This window comes from Schistocerca nitens, unplaced genomic scaffold (assembly GCF_023898315.1).
Source record: "Schistocerca nitens isolate TAMUIC-IGC-003100 unplaced genomic scaffold, iqSchNite1.1 HiC_scaffold_14, whole genome shotgun sequence".
NCBI lineage: Eukaryota > Metazoa > Arthropoda > Insecta > Orthoptera > Acrididae > Schistocerca > Schistocerca nitens.
The window spans coordinates 48,515-65,527 of NW_026045568.1; the positions used below are offsets into that span (position 1 = coordinate 48,515).

General features: G+C 50.5%; 18 non-coding genes across 18 annotated transcripts; 9 read left to right on the top strand and 9 right to left on the bottom strand.

The window, feature by feature from the left end:
* Positions 1-75: 75 nt before the first annotated feature.
* Trnal-uaa (transfer RNA leucine (anticodon UAA)) lies at positions 76-159 on the bottom strand. The gene has a single exon. It is a non-coding gene; the product is annotated as a tRNA-Leu (tRNA).
* A 683-nt stretch (positions 160-842) lies between these two features.
* Positions 843-914, top strand: Trnag-ccc (transfer RNA glycine (anticodon CCC)). The gene has a single exon. It is a non-coding gene; the product is annotated as a tRNA-Gly (tRNA).
* Positions 915-2,039: 1,125 nt separating this feature from the next.
* Trnal-uaa (transfer RNA leucine (anticodon UAA)) lies at positions 2,040-2,123 on the bottom strand. The gene has a single exon. It is a non-coding gene; the product is annotated as a tRNA-Leu (tRNA).
* Positions 2,124-2,806: 683 nt separating this feature from the next.
* Positions 2,807-2,878, top strand: Trnag-ccc (transfer RNA glycine (anticodon CCC)). Its single transcript has one exon. It is a non-coding gene; the product is annotated as a tRNA-Gly (tRNA).
* A 1,125-nt stretch (positions 2,879-4,003) lies between these two features.
* On the bottom strand, positions 4,004-4,087 carry Trnal-uaa (transfer RNA leucine (anticodon UAA)). Its single transcript has one exon. It is a non-coding gene; the product is annotated as a tRNA-Leu (tRNA).
* Positions 4,088-4,770: 683 nt separating this feature from the next.
* Positions 4,771-4,842, top strand: Trnag-ccc (transfer RNA glycine (anticodon CCC)). The gene has a single exon. It is a non-coding gene; the product is annotated as a tRNA-Gly (tRNA).
* Positions 4,843-5,967: 1,125 nt separating this feature from the next.
* On the bottom strand, positions 5,968-6,051 carry Trnal-uaa (transfer RNA leucine (anticodon UAA)). Its single transcript has one exon. It is a non-coding gene; the product is annotated as a tRNA-Leu (tRNA).
* A 683-nt stretch (positions 6,052-6,734) lies between these two features.
* Positions 6,735-6,806, top strand: Trnag-ccc (transfer RNA glycine (anticodon CCC)). Its single transcript has one exon. It is a non-coding gene; the product is annotated as a tRNA-Gly (tRNA).
* A 1,105-nt stretch (positions 6,807-7,911) lies between these two features.
* On the bottom strand, positions 7,912-7,995 carry Trnal-uaa (transfer RNA leucine (anticodon UAA)). The gene has a single exon. It is a non-coding gene; the product is annotated as a tRNA-Leu (tRNA).
* A 683-nt stretch (positions 7,996-8,678) lies between these two features.
* On the top strand, positions 8,679-8,750 carry Trnag-ccc (transfer RNA glycine (anticodon CCC)). The gene has a single exon. It is a non-coding gene; the product is annotated as a tRNA-Gly (tRNA).
* A 1,125-nt stretch (positions 8,751-9,875) lies between these two features.
* Trnal-uaa (transfer RNA leucine (anticodon UAA)) lies at positions 9,876-9,959 on the bottom strand. The gene has a single exon. It is a non-coding gene; the product is annotated as a tRNA-Leu (tRNA).
* A 683-nt stretch (positions 9,960-10,642) lies between these two features.
* On the top strand, positions 10,643-10,714 carry Trnag-ccc (transfer RNA glycine (anticodon CCC)). Its single transcript has one exon. It is a non-coding gene; the product is annotated as a tRNA-Gly (tRNA).
* Positions 10,715-11,819: 1,105 nt separating this feature from the next.
* On the bottom strand, positions 11,820-11,903 carry Trnal-uaa (transfer RNA leucine (anticodon UAA)). The gene has a single exon. It is a non-coding gene; the product is annotated as a tRNA-Leu (tRNA).
* Positions 11,904-12,586: 683 nt separating this feature from the next.
* Positions 12,587-12,658, top strand: Trnag-ccc (transfer RNA glycine (anticodon CCC)). The gene has a single exon. It is a non-coding gene; the product is annotated as a tRNA-Gly (tRNA).
* A 1,105-nt stretch (positions 12,659-13,763) lies between these two features.
* Positions 13,764-13,847, bottom strand: Trnal-uaa (transfer RNA leucine (anticodon UAA)). Its single transcript has one exon. It is a non-coding gene; the product is annotated as a tRNA-Leu (tRNA).
* A 683-nt stretch (positions 13,848-14,530) lies between these two features.
* On the top strand, positions 14,531-14,602 carry Trnag-ccc (transfer RNA glycine (anticodon CCC)). The gene has a single exon. It is a non-coding gene; the product is annotated as a tRNA-Gly (tRNA).
* Positions 14,603-15,707: 1,105 nt separating this feature from the next.
* On the bottom strand, positions 15,708-15,791 carry Trnal-uaa (transfer RNA leucine (anticodon UAA)). The gene has a single exon. It is a non-coding gene; the product is annotated as a tRNA-Leu (tRNA).
* A 683-nt stretch (positions 15,792-16,474) lies between these two features.
* Positions 16,475-16,546, top strand: Trnag-ccc (transfer RNA glycine (anticodon CCC)). The gene has a single exon. It is a non-coding gene; the product is annotated as a tRNA-Gly (tRNA).
* Positions 16,547-17,013: the final 467 nt, after the last annotated feature.

Below are 17,013 nucleotides of genomic sequence, written 5' to 3' on the forward strand. Positions count from 1 at the left end.
CGAACCTGTTTGCGCGTAATTGACTTGCTTTCCCGCACGAAGGAAATGGCCAGTTAAGGAATATTTAAAATTCATTGTCAGATGTGGGGTTCGAACCCACGCTCCCGTTCGGGAACCAGAGCTTAAATCTGGCGCCTTAGACCGCTCGGCCAATCTGACTTGTGAGCGCAAACGACCTGCTGCTGTCGTTCCTAGCAACATCTCCAGAGCCTTACTGCGAAATGTGCTTGTTTTTTCTTGTGTGAAGGAAATACGTTTTTTTAGAGTATTTTAGACGAGTTGTCAGATGTGAGGTTGCACCCCACCCTCACTTTCGGGAGCCAGAGCTTAAATATGGCGCCTGACACCGTTGTTTTCCGTCGCCTTCTGTCTTAAGTGGAACGAGCAGAACTCCAACTATCAATTTTTACATTGTCGCAGAGAAAACAACGAATGACAAGAAAAGGCCGTTCCCTAGCAACGGCTACGCTGTGCATTTCACCCTCAGGGGAAGCTAATGATATGCTCCAGGCGAGAATCAAACTAACCAACTTAACACTGTGATACGTACGCGCTTTCTACTTCTGTACTGGCACACATATGCTCAATCGTCTCTGGATCGTCAGTAAGTACGTCACATTACATATTTCTTTGATCACGCTGCTGTAAATTAAAGGGCAGTTTTTTCAATGGATGTCAGTTCTGCTTCTAGTTACGCTACATCGCCCTAGCAGCACCTACACACTGCGTTCAGATGTGCTCACCTCCGCCCTGGCGTAGAGCGCCTACAGCGTCATCGCCTTCGGCCTCTGGTGGCAGGAGGGTAGCCGACACATCGCGGCGTGAGTGAAACGCAGCGCAAGGCGGTGGTGGTGTAACGGTCAGCATGGTTGCTTCCCAAGCAGTTGATCCGGGTTCGACTCCCGGCCACCGCACGAAACGTAAATTTTTCTTCTAGGGATATTCCACGTAACGTAACGCGATCCTCGAACCTGAGAACTGTCGCGCTACGAATAGTTTTCCTTCGCCCCACGTCTCACTCCGTGTAGCCAGTGCGCTAGTCGCCGGATTTCGTTTCACAGCATCGTGTGTCTCCATGTGTCGACTTGTCTCGACTTTGCTCGGCTGACGCGAAAGCTGACGCTTGGAAACGGGCATATATGTAGAGGGCAGGCGCGAGAAACGACTGTGAGAGACCAAAAAACGACAAACACACGACAGAACCTTTCATTTTATTGTGGCCACAGATTCGCGCCTTAGTGTACCGAGAGGCAAGAGTGGCGTCAGCGTGCTGAACAGCATCATTAACGCTAAGCAGCAACGAAACCGAAGTAAAAAGGCAAAAGGAAAGAAGCCAAACGCAGGTCGAGCTCCCAGCTGGTCACCCACCCAACTACTAACCACACACAACGGTTCTTAACTCCAATGAACAGCCGAGAACCGCTGCACTCAGCGTGCTACGGCCGCTAGCCACAACGCCAGCAAACGTGCAGACATCTTGCTTCTTGTGCATATCACTTGGTATTTACCTGGCAGTGTCTCGCTGGAGGAAGCACTGTCTTTTACGAGAGAAAAATTAAATGGCACTTGCTGCGATCGAATACATGGCCTTTGTGTTCACACCACGACGCTCTAACCTACTCAGCTGACGACCTATGCAATGGGGCCACGTCAGCAGTCCAGTACCCGGTCCACCGGCTCATCCACCTTCGTTACTGCCCTGCCAGTCATTTAAACACGTATCTGTTTTCGTTGACTTTTGCTTTCTTGACGTTGGACCCAAAAAGCACAACACAAAGAAAACGTAAACGCCGTGAGAATAGCCAAGACTCAGCAAACGAAAGAATGTTCGGCTACCGGGAATCGAATCCGGGCCGCCTGGCTGAAAGCCATGTCTCCCAACAGCTTTCCATTCCTTCTGACCGCCGGGCAATCAGACTTGCAGGGCAAGCTCCGTAACCACTGCCGTCTCTAATAATATCTCTCGAACCTGTTTGCGCGTAATTGACTTGCTTTCCCGCACGAAGGAAATGGCCAGTTAAGGAATATTTAAAATTCATTGTCAGATGTGGGGTTCGAACCCACGCTCCCGTTCGGGAACCAGAGCTTAAATCTGGCGCCTTAGACCGCTCGGCCAATCTGACTTGTGAGCGCAAACGACCTGCTGCTGTCGTTCCTAGCAACATCTCCAGAGCCTTACTGCGAAATGTGCTTGTTTTTTCTTGTGTGAAGGAAATACGTTTTTTTAGAGTATTTTAGACGAGTTGTCAGATGTGAGGTTGCACCCCACCCTCACTTTCGGGAGCCAGAGCTTAAATATGGCGCCTGACACCGTTGTTTTCCGTCGCCTTCTGTCTTAAGTGGAACGAGCAGAACTCCAACTATCAATTTTTACATTGTCGCAGAGAAAACAACGAATGACAAGAAAAGGCCGTTCCCTAGCAACGGCTACGCTGTGCATTTCACCCTCAGGGGAAGCTAATGATATGCTCCAGGCGAGAATCAAACTAACCAACTTAACACTGTGATACGTACGCGCTTTCTACTTCTGTACTGGCACACATATGCTCAATCGTCTCTGGATCGTCAGTAAGTACGTCACATTACATATTTCTTTGATCACGCTGCTGTAAATTAAAGGGCAGTTTTTTCAATGGATGTCAGTTCTGCTTCTAGTTACGCTACATCGCCCTAGCAGCACCTACACACTGCGTTCAGATGTGCTCACCTCCGCCCTGGCGTAGAGCGCCTACAGCGTCATCGCCTTCGGCCTCTGGTGGCAGGAGGGTAGCCGACACATCGCGGCGTGAGTGAAACGCAGCGCAAGGCGGTGGTGGTGTAACGGTCAGCATGGTTGCTTCCCAAGCAGTTGATCCGGGTTCGACTCCCGGCCACCGCACGAAACGTAAATTTTTCTTCTAGGGATATTCCACGTAACGTAACGCGATCCTCGAACCTGAGAACTGTCGCGCTACGAATAGTTTTCCTTCGCCCCACGTCTCACTCCGTGTAGCCAGTGCGCTAGTCGCCGGATTTCGTTTCACAGCATCGTGTGTCTCCATGTGTCGACTTGTCTCGACTTTGCTCGGCTGACGCGAAAGCTGACGCTTGGAAACGGGCATATATGTAGAGGGCAGGCGCGAGAAACGACTGTGAGAGACCAAAAAACGACAAACACACGACAGAACCTTTCATTTTATTGTGGCCACAGATTCGCGCCTTAGTGTACCGAGAGGCAAGAGTGGCGTCAGCGTGCTGAACAGCATCATTAACGCTAAGCAGCAACGAAACCGAAGTAAAAAGGCAAAAGGAAAGAAGCCAAACGCAGGTCGAGCTCCCAGCTGGTCACCCACCCAACTACTAACCACACACAACGGTTCTTAACTCCAATGAACAGCCGAGAACCGCTGCACTCAGCGTGCTACGGCCGCTAGCCACAACGCCACCAAACGTGCAGACATCTTGCTTCTTGTGCATATCACTTGGTATTTACCTGGCAGTGTCTCGCTGGAGGAAGCACTGTCTTTTACGAGAGAAAAATTAAATGGCACTTGCTGCGATCGAATACATGGCCTTTGTGTTCACACCACGACGCTCTAACCTACTCAGCTGACGACCTATGCAATGGGGCCACGTCAGCAGTCCAGTACCCGGTCCACCGGCTCATCCACCTTCGTTACTGCCCTGCCAGTCATTTAAACACGTATCTGTTTTCGTTGACTTTTGCTTTCTTGACGTTGGACCCAAAAAGCACAACACAAAGAAAACGTAAACGCCGTGAGAATAGCCAAGACTCAGCAAACGAAAGAATGTTCGGCTACCGGGAATCGAATCCGGGCCGCCTGGCTGAAAGCCATGTCTCCCAACAGCTTTCCATTCCTTCTGACCGCCGGGCAATCAGACTTGCAGGGCAAGCTCCGTAACCACTGCCGTCTCTAATAATATCTCTCGAACCTGTTTGCGCGTAATTGACTTGCTTTCCCGCACGAAGGAAATGGCCAGTTAAGGAATATTTAAAATTCATTGTCAGATGTGGGGTTCGAACCCACGCTCCCGTTCGGGAACCAGAGCTTAAATCTGGCGCCTTAGACCGCTCGGCCAATCTGACTTGTGAGCGCAAACGACCTGCTGCTGTCGTTCCTAGCAACATCTCCAGAGCCTTACTGCGAAATGTGCTTGTTTTTTCTTGTGTGAAGGAAATACGTTTTTTTAGAGTATTTTAGACGAGTTGTCAGATGTGAGGTTGCACCCCACCCTCACTTTCGGGAGCCAGAGCTTAAATATGGCGCCTGACACCGTTGTTTTCCGTCGCCTTCTGTCTTAAGTGGAACGAGCAGAACTCCAACTATCAATTTTTACATTGTCGCAGAGAAAACAACGAATGACAAGAAAAGGCCGTTCCCTAGCAACGGCTACGCTGTGCATTTCACCCTCAGGGGAAGCTAATGATATGCTCCAGGCGAGAATCAAACTAACCAACTTAACACTGTGATACGTACGCGCTTTCTACTTCTGTACTGGCACACATATGCTCAATCGTCTCTGGATCGTCAGTAAGTACGTCACATTACATATTTCTTTGATCACGCTGCTGTAAATTAAAGGGCAGTTTTTTCAATGGATGTCAGTTCTGCTTCTAGTTACGCTACATCGCCCTAGCAGCACCTACACACTGCGTTCAGATGTGCTCACCTCCGCCCTGGCGTAGAGCGCCTACAGCGTCATCGCCTTCGGCCTCTGGTGGCAGGAGGGTAGCCGACACATCGCGGCGTGAGTGAAACGCAGCGCAAGGCGGTGGTGGTGTAACGGTCAGCATGGTTGCTTCCCAAGCAGTTGATCCGGGTTCGACTCCCGGCCACCGCACGAAACGTAAATTTTTCTTCTAGGGATATTCCACGTAACGTAACGCGATCCTCGAACCTGAGAACTGTCGCGCTACGAATAGTTTTCCTTCGCCCCACGTCTCACTCCGTGTAGCCAGTGCGCTAGTCGCCGGATTTCGTTTCACAGCATCGTGTGTCTCCATGTGTCGACTTGTCTCGACTTTGCTCGGCTGACGCGAAAGCTGACGCTTGGAAACGGGCATATATGTAGAGGGCAGGCGCGAGAAACGACTGTGAGAGACCAAAAAACGACAAACACACGACAGAACCTTTCATTTTATTGTGGCCACAGATTCGCGCCTTAGTGTACCGAGAGGCAAGAGTGGCGTCAGCGTGCTGAACAGCATCATTAACGCTAAGCAGCAACGAAACCGAAGTAAAAAGGCAAAAGGAAAGAAGCCAAACGCAGGTCGAGCTCCCAGCTGGTCACCCACCCAACTACTAACCACACACAACGGTTCTTAACTCCAATGAACAGCCGAGAACCGCTGCACTCAGCGTGCTACGGCCGCTAGCCACAACGCCAGCAAACGTGCAGACATCTTGCTTCTTGTGCATATCACTTGGTATTTACCTGGCAGTGTCTCGCTGGAGGAAGCACTGTCTTTTACGAGAGAAAAATTAAATGGCACTTGCTGCGATCGAATACATGGCCTTTGTGTTCACACCACGACGCTCTAACCTACTCAGCTGACGACCTATGCAATGGGGCCACGTCAGCAGTCCAGTACCCGGTCCACCGGCTCATCCACCTTCGTTACTGCCCTGCCAGTCATTTAAACACGTATCTGTTTTCGTTGACTTTTGCTTTCTTGACGTTGGACCCAAAAAGCACAACACAAAGAAAACGTAAACGCCGTGAGAATAGCCAAGACTCAGCAAACGAAAGAATGTTCGGCTACCGGGAATCGAATCCGGGCCGCCTGGCTGAAAGCCATGTCTCCCAACAGCTTTCCATTCCTTCTGACCGCCGGGCAATCAGACTTGCAGGGCAAGCTCCGTAACCACTGCCGTCTCTAATAATATCTCTCGAACCTGTTTGCGCGTAATTGACTTGCTTTCCCGCACGAAGGAAATGGCCAGTTAAGGAATATTTAAAATTCATTGTCAGATGTGGGGTTCGAACCCACGCTCCCGTTCGGGAACCAGAGCTTAAATCTGGCGCCTTAGACCGCTCGGCCAATCTGACTTGTGAGCGCAAACGACCTGCTGCTGTCGTTCCTAGCAACATCTCCAGAGCCTTACTGCGAAATGTGCTTGTTTTTTCTTGTGTGAAGGAAATACGTTTTTTTAGAGTATTTTAGACGAGTTGTCAGATGTGAGGTTGCACCCCACCCTCACTTTCGGGAGCCAGAGCTTAAATATGGCGCCTGACACCGTTGTTTTCCGTCGCCTTCTGTCTTAAGTGGAACGAGCAGAACTCCAACTATCAATTTTTACATTGTCGCAGAGAAAACAACGAATGACAAGAAAAGGCCGTTCCCTAGCAACGGCTACGCTGTGCATTTCACCCTCAGGGGAAGCTAATGATATGCTCCAGGCGAGAATCAAACTAACCAACTTAACACTGTGATACGTACGCGCTTTCTACTTCTGTACTGGCACACATATGCTCAATCGTCTCTGGATCGTCAGTAAGTACGTCACATTACATATTTCTTTGATCACGCTGCTGTAAATTAAAGGGCAGTTTTTTCAATGGATGTCAGTTCTGCTTCTAGTTACGCTACATCGCCCTAGCAGCACCTACACACTGCGTTCAGATGTGCTCACCTCCGCCCTGGCGTAGAGCGCCTACAGCGTCATCGCCTTCGGCCTCTGGTGGCAGGAGGGTAGCCGACACATCGCGGCGTGAGTGAAACGCAGCGCAAGGCGGTGGTGGTGTAACGGTCAGCATGGTTGCTTCCCAAGCAGTTGATCCGGGTTCGACTCCCGGCCACCGCACGAAACGTAAATTTTTCTTCTAGGGATATTCCACGTAACGTAACGCGATCCTCGAACCTGAGAACTGTCGCGCTACGAATAGTTTTCCTTCGCCCCACGTCTCACTCCGTGTAGCCAGTGCGCTAGTCGCCGGATTTCGTTTCACAGCATCGTGTCTCGACTTTGCTCGGCTGACGCGAAAGCTGACGCTTGGAAACGGGCATATATGTAGAGGGCAGGCGCGAGAAACGACTGTGAGAGACCAAAAAACGACAAACACACGACAGAACCTTTCATTTTATTGTGGCCACAGATTCGCGCCTTAGTGTACCGAGAGGCAAGAGTGGCGTCAGCGTGCTGAACAGCATCATTAACGCTAAGCAGCAACGAAACCGAAGTAAAAAGGCAAAAGGAAAGAAGCCAAACGCAGGTCGAGCTCCCAGCTGGTCACCCACCCAACTACTAACCACACACAACGGTTCTTAACTCCAATGAACAGCCGAGAACCGCTGCACTCAGCGTGCTACGGCCGCTAGCCACAACGCCAGCAAACGTGCAGACATCTTGCTTCTTGTGCATATCACTTGGTATTTACCTGGCAGTGTCTCGCTGGAGGAAGCACTGTCTTTTACGAGAGAAAAATTAAATGGCACTTGCTGCGATCGAATACATGGCCTTTGTGTTCACACCACGACGCTCTAACCTACTCAGCTGACGACCTATGCAATGGGGCCACGTCAGCAGTCCAGTACCCGGTCCACCGGCTCATCCACCTTCGTTACTGCCCTGCCAGTCATTTAAACACGTATCTGTTTTCGTTGACTTTTGCTTTCTTGACGTTGGACCCAAAAAGCACAACACAAAGAAAACGTAAACGCCGTGAGAATAGCCAAGACTCAGCAAACGAAAGAATGTTCGGCTACCGGGAATCGAATCCGGGCCGCCTGGCTGAAAGCCATGTCTCCCAACAGCTTTCCATTCCTTCTGACCGCCGGGCAATCAGACTTGCAGGGCAAGCTCCGTAACCACTGCCGTCTCTAATAATATCTCTCGAACCTGTTTGCGCGTAATTGACTTGCTTTCCCGCACGAAGGAAATGGCCAGTTAAGGAATATTTAAAATTCATTGTCAGATGTGGGGCTCGAACCCACGCTCCCGTTCGGGAACCAGAGCTTAAATCTGGCGCCTTAGACCGCTCGGCCAATCTGACTTGTGAGCGCAAACGACCTGCTGCTGTCGTTCCTAGCAACATCTCCAGAGCCTTACTGCGAAATGTGCTTGTTTTTTCTTGTGTGAAGGAAATACGTTTTTTTAGAGTATTTTAGACGAGTTGTCAGATGTGAGGTTGCACCCCACCCTCACTTTCGGGAGCCAGAGCTTAAATATGGCGCCTGACACCGTTGTTTTCCGTCGCCTTCTGTCTTAAGTGGAACGAGCAGAACTCCAACTATCAATTTTTACATTGTCGCAGAGAAAACAACGAATGACAAGAAAAGGCCGTTCCCTAGCAACGGCTACGCTGTGCATTTCACCCTCAGGGGAAGCTAATGATATGCTCCAGGCGAGAATCAAACTAACCAACTTAACACTGTGATACGTACGCGCTTTCTACTTCTGTACTGGCACACATATGCTCAATCGTCTCTGGATCGTCAGTAAGTACGTCACATTACATATTTCTTTGATCACGCTGCTGTAAATTAAAGGGCAGTTTTTTCAATGGATGTCAGTTCTGCTTCTAGTTACGCTACATCGCCCTAGCAGCACCTACACACTGCGTTCAGATGTGCTCACCTCCGCCCTGGCGTAGAGCGCCTACAGCGTCATCGCCTTCGGCCTCTGGTGGCAGGAGGGTAGCCGACACATCGCGGCGTGAGTGAAACGCAGCGCAAGGCGGTGGTGGTGTAACGGTCAGCATGGTTGCTTCCCAAGCAGTTGATCCGGGTTCGACTCCCGGCCACCGCACGAAACGTAAATTTTTCTTCTAGGGATATTCCACGTAACGTAACGCGATCCTCGAACCTGAGAACTGTCGCGCTACGAATAGTTTTCCTTCGCCCCACGTCTCACTCCGTGTAGCCAGTGCGCTAGTCGCCGGATTTCGTTTCACAGCATCGTGTGTCTCCATGTGTCGACTTGTCTCGACTTTGCTCGGCTGACGCGAAAGCTGACGCTTGGAAACGGGCATATATGTAGAGGGCAGGCGCGAGAAACGACTGTGAGAGACCAAAAAACGACAAACACACGACAGAACCTTTCATTTTATTGTGGCCACAGATTCGCGCCTTAGTGTACCGAGAGGCAAGAGTGGCGTCAGCGTGCTGAACAGCATCATTAACGCTAAGCAGCAACGAAACCGAAGTAAAAAGGCAAAAGGAAAGAAGCCAAACGCAGGTCGAGCTCCCAGCTGGTCACCCACCCAACTACTAACCACACACAACGGTTCTTAACTCCAATGAACAGCCGAGAACCGCTGCACTCAGCGTGCTACGGCCGCTAGCCACAACGCCAGCAAACGTGCAGACATCTTGCTTCTTGTGCATATCACTTGGTATTTACCTGGCAGTGTCTCGCTGGAGGAAGCACTGTCTTTTACGAGAGAAAAATTAAATGGCACTTGCTGCGATCGAATACATGGCCTTTGTGTTCACACCACGACGCTCTAACCTACTCAGCTGACGACCTATGCAATGGGGCCACGTCAGCAGTCCAGTACCCGGTCCACCGGCTCATCCACCTTCGTTACTGCCCTGCCAGTCATTTAAACACGTATCTGTTTTCGTTGACTTTTGCTTTCTTGACGTTGGACCCAAAAAGCACAACACAAAGAAAACGTAAACGCCGTGAGAATAGCCAAGACTCAGCAAACGAAAGAATGTTCGGCTACCGGGAATCGAATCCGGGCCGCCTGGCTGAAAGCCATGTCTCCCAACAGCTTTCCATTCCTTCTGACCGCCGGGCAATCAGACTTGCAGGGCAAGCTCCGTAACCACTGCCGTCTCTAATAATATCTCTCGAACCTGTTTGCGCGTAATTGACTTGCTTTCCCGCACGAAGGAAATGGCCAGTTAAGGAATATTTAAAATTCATTGTCAGATGTGGGGTTCGAACCCACGCTCCCGTTCGGGAACCAGAGCTTAAATCTGGCGCCTTAGACCGCTCGGCCAATCTGACTTGTGAGCGCAAACGACCTGCTGCTGTCGTTCCTAGCAACATCTCCAGAGCCTTACTGCGAAATGTGCTTGTTTTTTCTTGTGTGAAGGAAATACGTTTTTTTAGAGTATTTTAGACGAGTTGTCAGATGTGAGGTTGCACCCCACCCTCACTTTCGGGAGCCAGAGCTTAAATATGGCGCCTGACACCGTTGTTTTCCGTCGCCTTCTGTCTTAAGTGGAACGAGCAGAACTCCAACTATCAATTTTTACATTGTCGCAGAGAAAACAACGAATGACAAGAAAAGGCCGTTCCCTAGCAACGGCTACGCTGTGCATTTCACCCTCAGGGGAAGCTAATGATATGCTCCAGGCGAGAATCAAACTAACCAACTTAACACTGTGATACGTACGCGCTTTCTACTTCTGTACTGGCACACATATGCTCAATCGTCTCTGGATCGTCAGTAAGTACGTCACATTACATATTTCTTTGATCACGCTGCTGTAAATTAAAGGGCAGTTTTTTCAATGGATGTCAGTTCTGCTTCTAGTTACGCTACATCGCCCTAGCAGCACCTACACACTGCGTTCAGATGTGCTCACCTCCGCCCTGGCGTAGAGCGCCTACAGCGTCATCGCCTTCGGCCTCTGGTGGCAGGAGGGTAGCCGACACATCGCGGCGTGAGTGAAACGCAGCGCAAGGCGGTGGTGGTGTAACGGTCAGCATGGTTGCTTCCCAAGCAGTTGATCCGGGTTCGACTCCCGGCCACCGCACGAAACGTAAATTTTTCTTCTAGGGATATTCCACGTAACGTAACGCGATCCTCGAACCTGAGAACTGTCGCGCTACGAATAGTTTTCCTTCGCCCCACGTCTCACTCCGTGTAGCCAGTGCGCTAGTCGCCGGATTTCGTTTCACAGCATCGTGTCTCGACTTTGCTCGGCTGACGCGAAAGCTGACGCTTGGAAACGGGCATATATGTAGAGGGCAGGCGCGAGAAACGACTGTGAGAGACCAAAAAACGACAAACACACGACAGAACCTTTCATTTTATTGTGGCCACAGATTCGCGCCTTAGTGTACCGAGAGGCAAGAGTGGCGTCAGCGTGCTGAACAGCATCATTAACGCTAAGCAGCAACGAAACCGAAGTAAAAAGGCAAAAGGAAAGAAGCCAAACGCAGGTCGAGCTCCCAGCTGGTCACCCACCCAACTACTAACCACACACAACGGTTCTTAACTCCAATGAACAGCCGAGAACCGCTGCACTCAGCGTGCTACGGCCGCTAGCCACAACGCCAGCAAACGTGCAGACATCTTGCTTCTTGTGCATATCACTTGGTATTTACCTGGCAGTGTCTCGCTGGAGGAAGCACTGTCTTTTACGAGAGAAAAATTAAATGGCACTTGCTGCGATCGAATACATGGCCTTTGTGTTCACACCACGACGCTCTAACCTACTCAGCTGACGACCTATGCAATGGGGCCACGTCAGCAGTCCAGTACCCGGTCCACCGGCTCATCCACCTTCGTTACTGCCCTGCCAGTCATTTAAACACGTATCTGTTTTCGTTGACTTTTGCTTTCTTGACGTTGGACCCAAAAAGCACAACACAAAGAAAACGTAAACGCCGTGAGAATAGCCAAGACTCAGCAAACGAAAGAATGTTCGGCTACCGGGAATCGAATCCGGGCCGCCTGGCTGAAAGCCATGTCTCCCAACAGCTTTCCATTCCTTCTGACCGCCGGGCAATCAGACTTGCAGGGCAAGCTCCGTAACCACTGCCGTCTCTAATAATATCTCTCGAACCTGTTTGCGCGTAATTGACTTGCTTTCCCGCACGAAGGAAATGGCCAGTTAAGGAATATTTAAAATTCATTGTCAGATGTGGGGTTCGAACCCACGCTCCCGTTCGGGAACCAGAGCTTAAATCTGGCGCCTTAGACCGCTCGGCCAATCTGACTTGTGAGCGCAAACGACCTGCTGCTGTCGTTCCTAGCAACATCTCCAGAGCCTTACTGCGAAATGTGCTTGTTTTTTCTTGTGTGAAGGAAATACGTTTTTTTAGAGTATTTTAGACGAGTTGTCAGATGTGAGGTTGCACCCCACCCTCACTTTCGGGAGCCAGAGCTTAAATATGGCGCCTGACACCGTTGTTTTCCGTCGCCTTCTGTCTTAAGTGGAACGAGCAGAACTCCAACTATCAATTTTTACATTGTCGCAGAGAAAACAACGAATGACAAGAAAAGGCCGTTCCCTAGCAACGGCTACGCTGTGCATTTCACCCTCAGGGGAAGCTAATGATATGCTCCAGGCGAGAATCAAACTAACCAACTTAACACTGTGATACGTACGCGCTTTCTACTTCTGTACTGGCACACATATGCTCAATCGTCTCTGGATCGTCAGTAAGTACGTCACATTACATATTTCTTTGATCACGCTGCTGTAAATTAAAGGGCAGTTTTTTCAATGGATGTCAGTTCTGCTTCTAGTTACGCTACATCGCCCTAGCAGCACCTACACACTGCGTTCAGATGTGCTCACCTCCGCCCTGGCGTAGAGCGCCTACAGCGTCATCGCCTTCGGCCTCTGGTGGCAGGAGGGTAGCCGACACATCGCGGCGTGAGTGAAACGCAGCGCAAGGCGGTGGTGGTGTAACGGTCAGCATGGTTGCTTCCCAAGCAGTTGATCCGGGTTCGACTCCCGGCCACCGCACGAAACGTAAATTTTTCTTCTAGGGATATTCCACGTAACGTAACGCGATCCTCGAACCTGAGAACTGTCGCGCTACGAATAGTTTTCCTTCGCCCCACGTCTCACTCCGTGTAGCCAGTGCGCTAGTCGCCGGATTTCGTTTCACAGCATCGTGTCTCGACTTTGCTCGGCTGACGCGAAAGCTGACGCTTGGAAACGGGCATATATGTAGAGGGCAGGCGCGAGAAACGACTGTGAGAGACCAAAAAACGACAAACACACGACAGAACCTTTCATTTTATTGTGGCCACAGATTCGCGCCTTAGTGTACCGAGAGGCAAGAGTGGCGTCAGCGTGCTGAACAGCATCATTAACGCTAAGCAGCAACGAAACCGAAGTAAAAAGGCAAAAGGAAAGAAGCCAAACGCAGGTCGAGCTCCCAGCTGGTCACCCACCCAACTACTAACCACACACAACGGTTCTTAACTCCAATGAACAGCCGAGAACCGCTGCACTCAGCGTGCTACGGCCGCTAGCCACAACGCCAGCAAACGTGCAGACATCTTGCTTCTTGTGCATATCACTTGGTATTTACCTGGCAGTGTCTCGCTGGAGGAAGCACTGTCTTTTACGAGAGAAAAATTAAATGGCACTTGCTGCGATCGAATACATGGCCTTTGTGTTCACACCACGACGCTCTAACCTACTCAGCTGACGACCTATGCAATGGGGCCACGTCAGCAGTCCAGTACCCGGTCCACCGGCTCATCCACCTTCGTTACTGCCCTGCCAGTCATTTAAACACGTATCTGTTTTCGTTGACTTTTGCTTTCTTGACGTTGGACCCAAAAAGCACAACACAAAGAAAACGTAAACGCCGTGAGAATAGCCAAGACTCAGCAAACGAAAGAATGTTCGGCTACCGGGAATCGAATCCGGGCCGCCTGGCTGAAAGCCATGTCTCCCAACAGCTTTCCATTCCTTCTGACCGCCGGGCAATCAGACTTGCAGGGCAAGCTCCGTAACCACTGCCGTCTCTAATAATATCTCTCGAACCTGTTTGCGCGTAATTGACTTGCTTTCCCGCACGAAGGAAATGGCCAGTTAAGGAATATTTAAAATTCATTGTCAGATGTGGGGTTCGAACCCACGCTCCCGTTCGGGAACCAGAGCTTAAATCTGGCGCCTTAGACCGCTCGGCCAATCTGACTTGTGAGCGCAAACGACCTGCTGCTGTCGTTCCTAGCAACATCTCCAGAGCCTTACTGCGAAATGTGCTTGTTTTTTCTTGTGTGAAGGAAATACGTTTTTTTAGAGTATTTTAGACGAGTTGTCAGATGTGAGGTTGCACCCCACCCTCACTTTCGGGAGCCAGAGCTTAAATATGGCGCCTGACACCGTTGTTTTCCGTCGCCTTCTGTCTTAAGTGGAACGAGCAGAACTCCAACTATCAATTTTTACATTGTCGCAGAGAAAACAACGAATGACAAGAAAAGGCCGTTCCCTAGCAACGGCTACGCTGTGCATTTCACCCTCAGGGGAAGCTAATGATATGCTCCAGGCGAGAATCAAACTAACCAACTTAACACTGTGATACGTACGCGCTTTCTACTTCTGTACTGGCACACATATGCTCAATCGTCTCTGGATCGTCAGTAAGTACGTCACATTACATATTTCTTTGATCACGCTGCTGTAAATTAAAGGGCAGTTTTTTCAATGGATGTCAGTTCTGCTTCTAGTTACGCTACATCGCCCTAGCAGCACCTACACACTGCGTTCAGATGTGCTCACCTCCGCCCTGGCGTAGAGCGCCTACAGCGTCATCGCCTTCGGCCTCTGGTGGCAGGAGGGTAGCCGACACATCGCGGCGTGAGTGAAACGCAGCGCAAGGCGGTGGTGGTGTAACGGTCAGCATGGTTGCTTCCCAAGCAGTTGATCCGGGTTCGACTCCCGGCCACCGCACGAAACGTAAATTTTTCTTCTAGGGATATTCCACGTAACGTAACGCGATCCTCGAACCTGAGAACTGTCGCGCTACGAATAGTTTTCCTTCGCCCCACGTCTCACTCCGTGTAGCCAGTGCGCTAGTCGCCGGATTTCGTTTCACAGCATCGTGTCTCGACTTTGCTCGGCTGACGCGAAAGCTGACGCTTGGAAACGGGCATATATGTAGAGGGCAGGCGCGAGAAACGACTGTGAGAGACCAAAAAACGACAAACACACGACAGAACCTTTCATTTTATTGTGGCCACAGATTCGCGCCTTAGTGTACCGAGAGGCAAGAGTGGCGTCAGCGTGCTGAACAGCATCATTAACGCTAAGCAGCAACGAAACCGAAGTAAAAAGGCAAAAGGAAAGAAGCCAAACGCAGGTCGAGCTCCCAGCTGGTCACCCACCCAACTACTAACCACACACAACGGTTCTTAACTCCAATGAACAGCCGAGAACCGCTGCACTCAGCGTGCTACGGCCGCTAGCCACAACGCCAGCAAACGTGCAGACATCTTGCTTCTTGTGCATATCACTTGGTATTTACCTGGCAGTGTCTCGCTGGAGGAAGCACTGTCTTTTACGAGAGAAAAATTAAATGGCACTTGCTGCGATCGAATACATGGCCTTTGTGTTCACACCACGACGCTCTAACCTACTCAGCTGACGACCTATGCAATGGGGCCACGTCAGCAGTCCAGTACCCGGTCCACCGGCTCATCCACCTTCGTTACTGCCCTGCCAGTCATTTAAACACGTATCTGTTTTCGTTGACTTTTGCTTTCTTGACGTTGGACCCAAAAAGCACAACACAAAGAAAACGTAAACGCCGTGAGAATAGCCAAGACTCAGCAAACGAAAGAATGTTCGGCTACCGGGAATCGAATCCGGGCCGCCTGGCTGAAAGCCATGTCTCCCAACAGCTTTCCATTCCTTCTGACCGCCGGGCAATCAGACTTGCAGGGCAAGCTCCGTAACCACTGCCGTCTCTAATAATATCTCTCGAACCTGTTTGCGCGTAATTGACTTGCTTTCCCGCACGAAGGAAATGGCCAGTTAAGGAATATTTAAAATTCATTGTCAGATGTGGGGTTCGAACCCACGCTCCCGTTCGGGAACCAGAGCTTAAATCTGGCGCCTTAGACCGCTCGGCCAATCTGACTTGTGAGCGCAAACGACCTGCTGCTGTCGTTCCTAGCAACATCTCCAGAGCCTTACTGCGAAATGTGCTTGTTTTTTCTTGTGTGAAGGAAATACGTTTTTTTAGAGTATTTTAGACGAGTTGTCAGATGTGAGGTTGCACCCCACCCTCACTTTCGGGAGCCAGAGCTTAAATATGGCGCCTGACACCGTTGTTTTCCGTCGCCTTCTGTCTTAAGTGGAACGAGCAGAACTCCAACTATCAATTTTTACATTGTCGCAGAGAAAACAACGAATGACAAGAAAAGGCCGTTCCCTAGCAACGGCTACGCTGTGCATTTCACCCTCAGGGGAAGCTAATGATATGCTCCAGGCGAGAATCAAACTAACCAACTTAACACTGTGATACGTACGCGCTTTCTACTTCTGTACTGGCACACATATGCTCAATCGTCTCTGGATCGTCAGTAAGTACGTCACATTACATATTTCTTTGATCACGCTGCTGTAAATTAAAGGGCAGTTTTTTCAATGGATGTCAGTTCTGCTTCTAGTTACGCTACATCGCCCTAGCAGCACCTACACACTGCGTTCAGATGTGCTCACCTCCGCCCTGGCGTAGAGCGCCTACAGCGTCATCGCCTTCGGCCTCTGGTGGCAGGAGGGTAGCCGACACATCGCGGCGTGAGTGAAACGCAGCGCAAGGCGGTGGTGGTGTAACGGTCAGCATGGTTGCTTCCCAAGCAGTTGATCCGGGTTCGACTCCCGGCCACCGCACGAAACGTAAATTTTTCTTCTAGGGATATTCCACGTAACGTAACGCGATCCTCGAACCTGAGAACTGTCGCGCTACGAATAGTTTTCCTTCGCCCCACGTCTCACTCCGTGTAGCCAGTGCGCTAGTCGCCGGATTTCGTTTCACAGCATCGTGTGTCTCCATGTGTCGACTTGTCTCGACTTTGCTCGGCTGACGCGAAAGCTGACGCTTGGAAACGGGCATATATGTAGAGGGCAGGCGCGAGAAACGACTGTGAGAGACCAAAAAACGACAAACACACGACAGAACCTTTCATTTTATTGTGGCCACAGATTCGCGCCTTAGTGTACCGAGAGGCAAGAGTGGCGTCAGCGTGCTGAACAGCATCATTAACGCTAAGCAGCAACGAAACCGAAGTAAAAAGGCAAAAGGAAAGAAGCCAAACGCAGGTCGAGCTCCCAGCTGGTCACCCACCCAACTACTAACC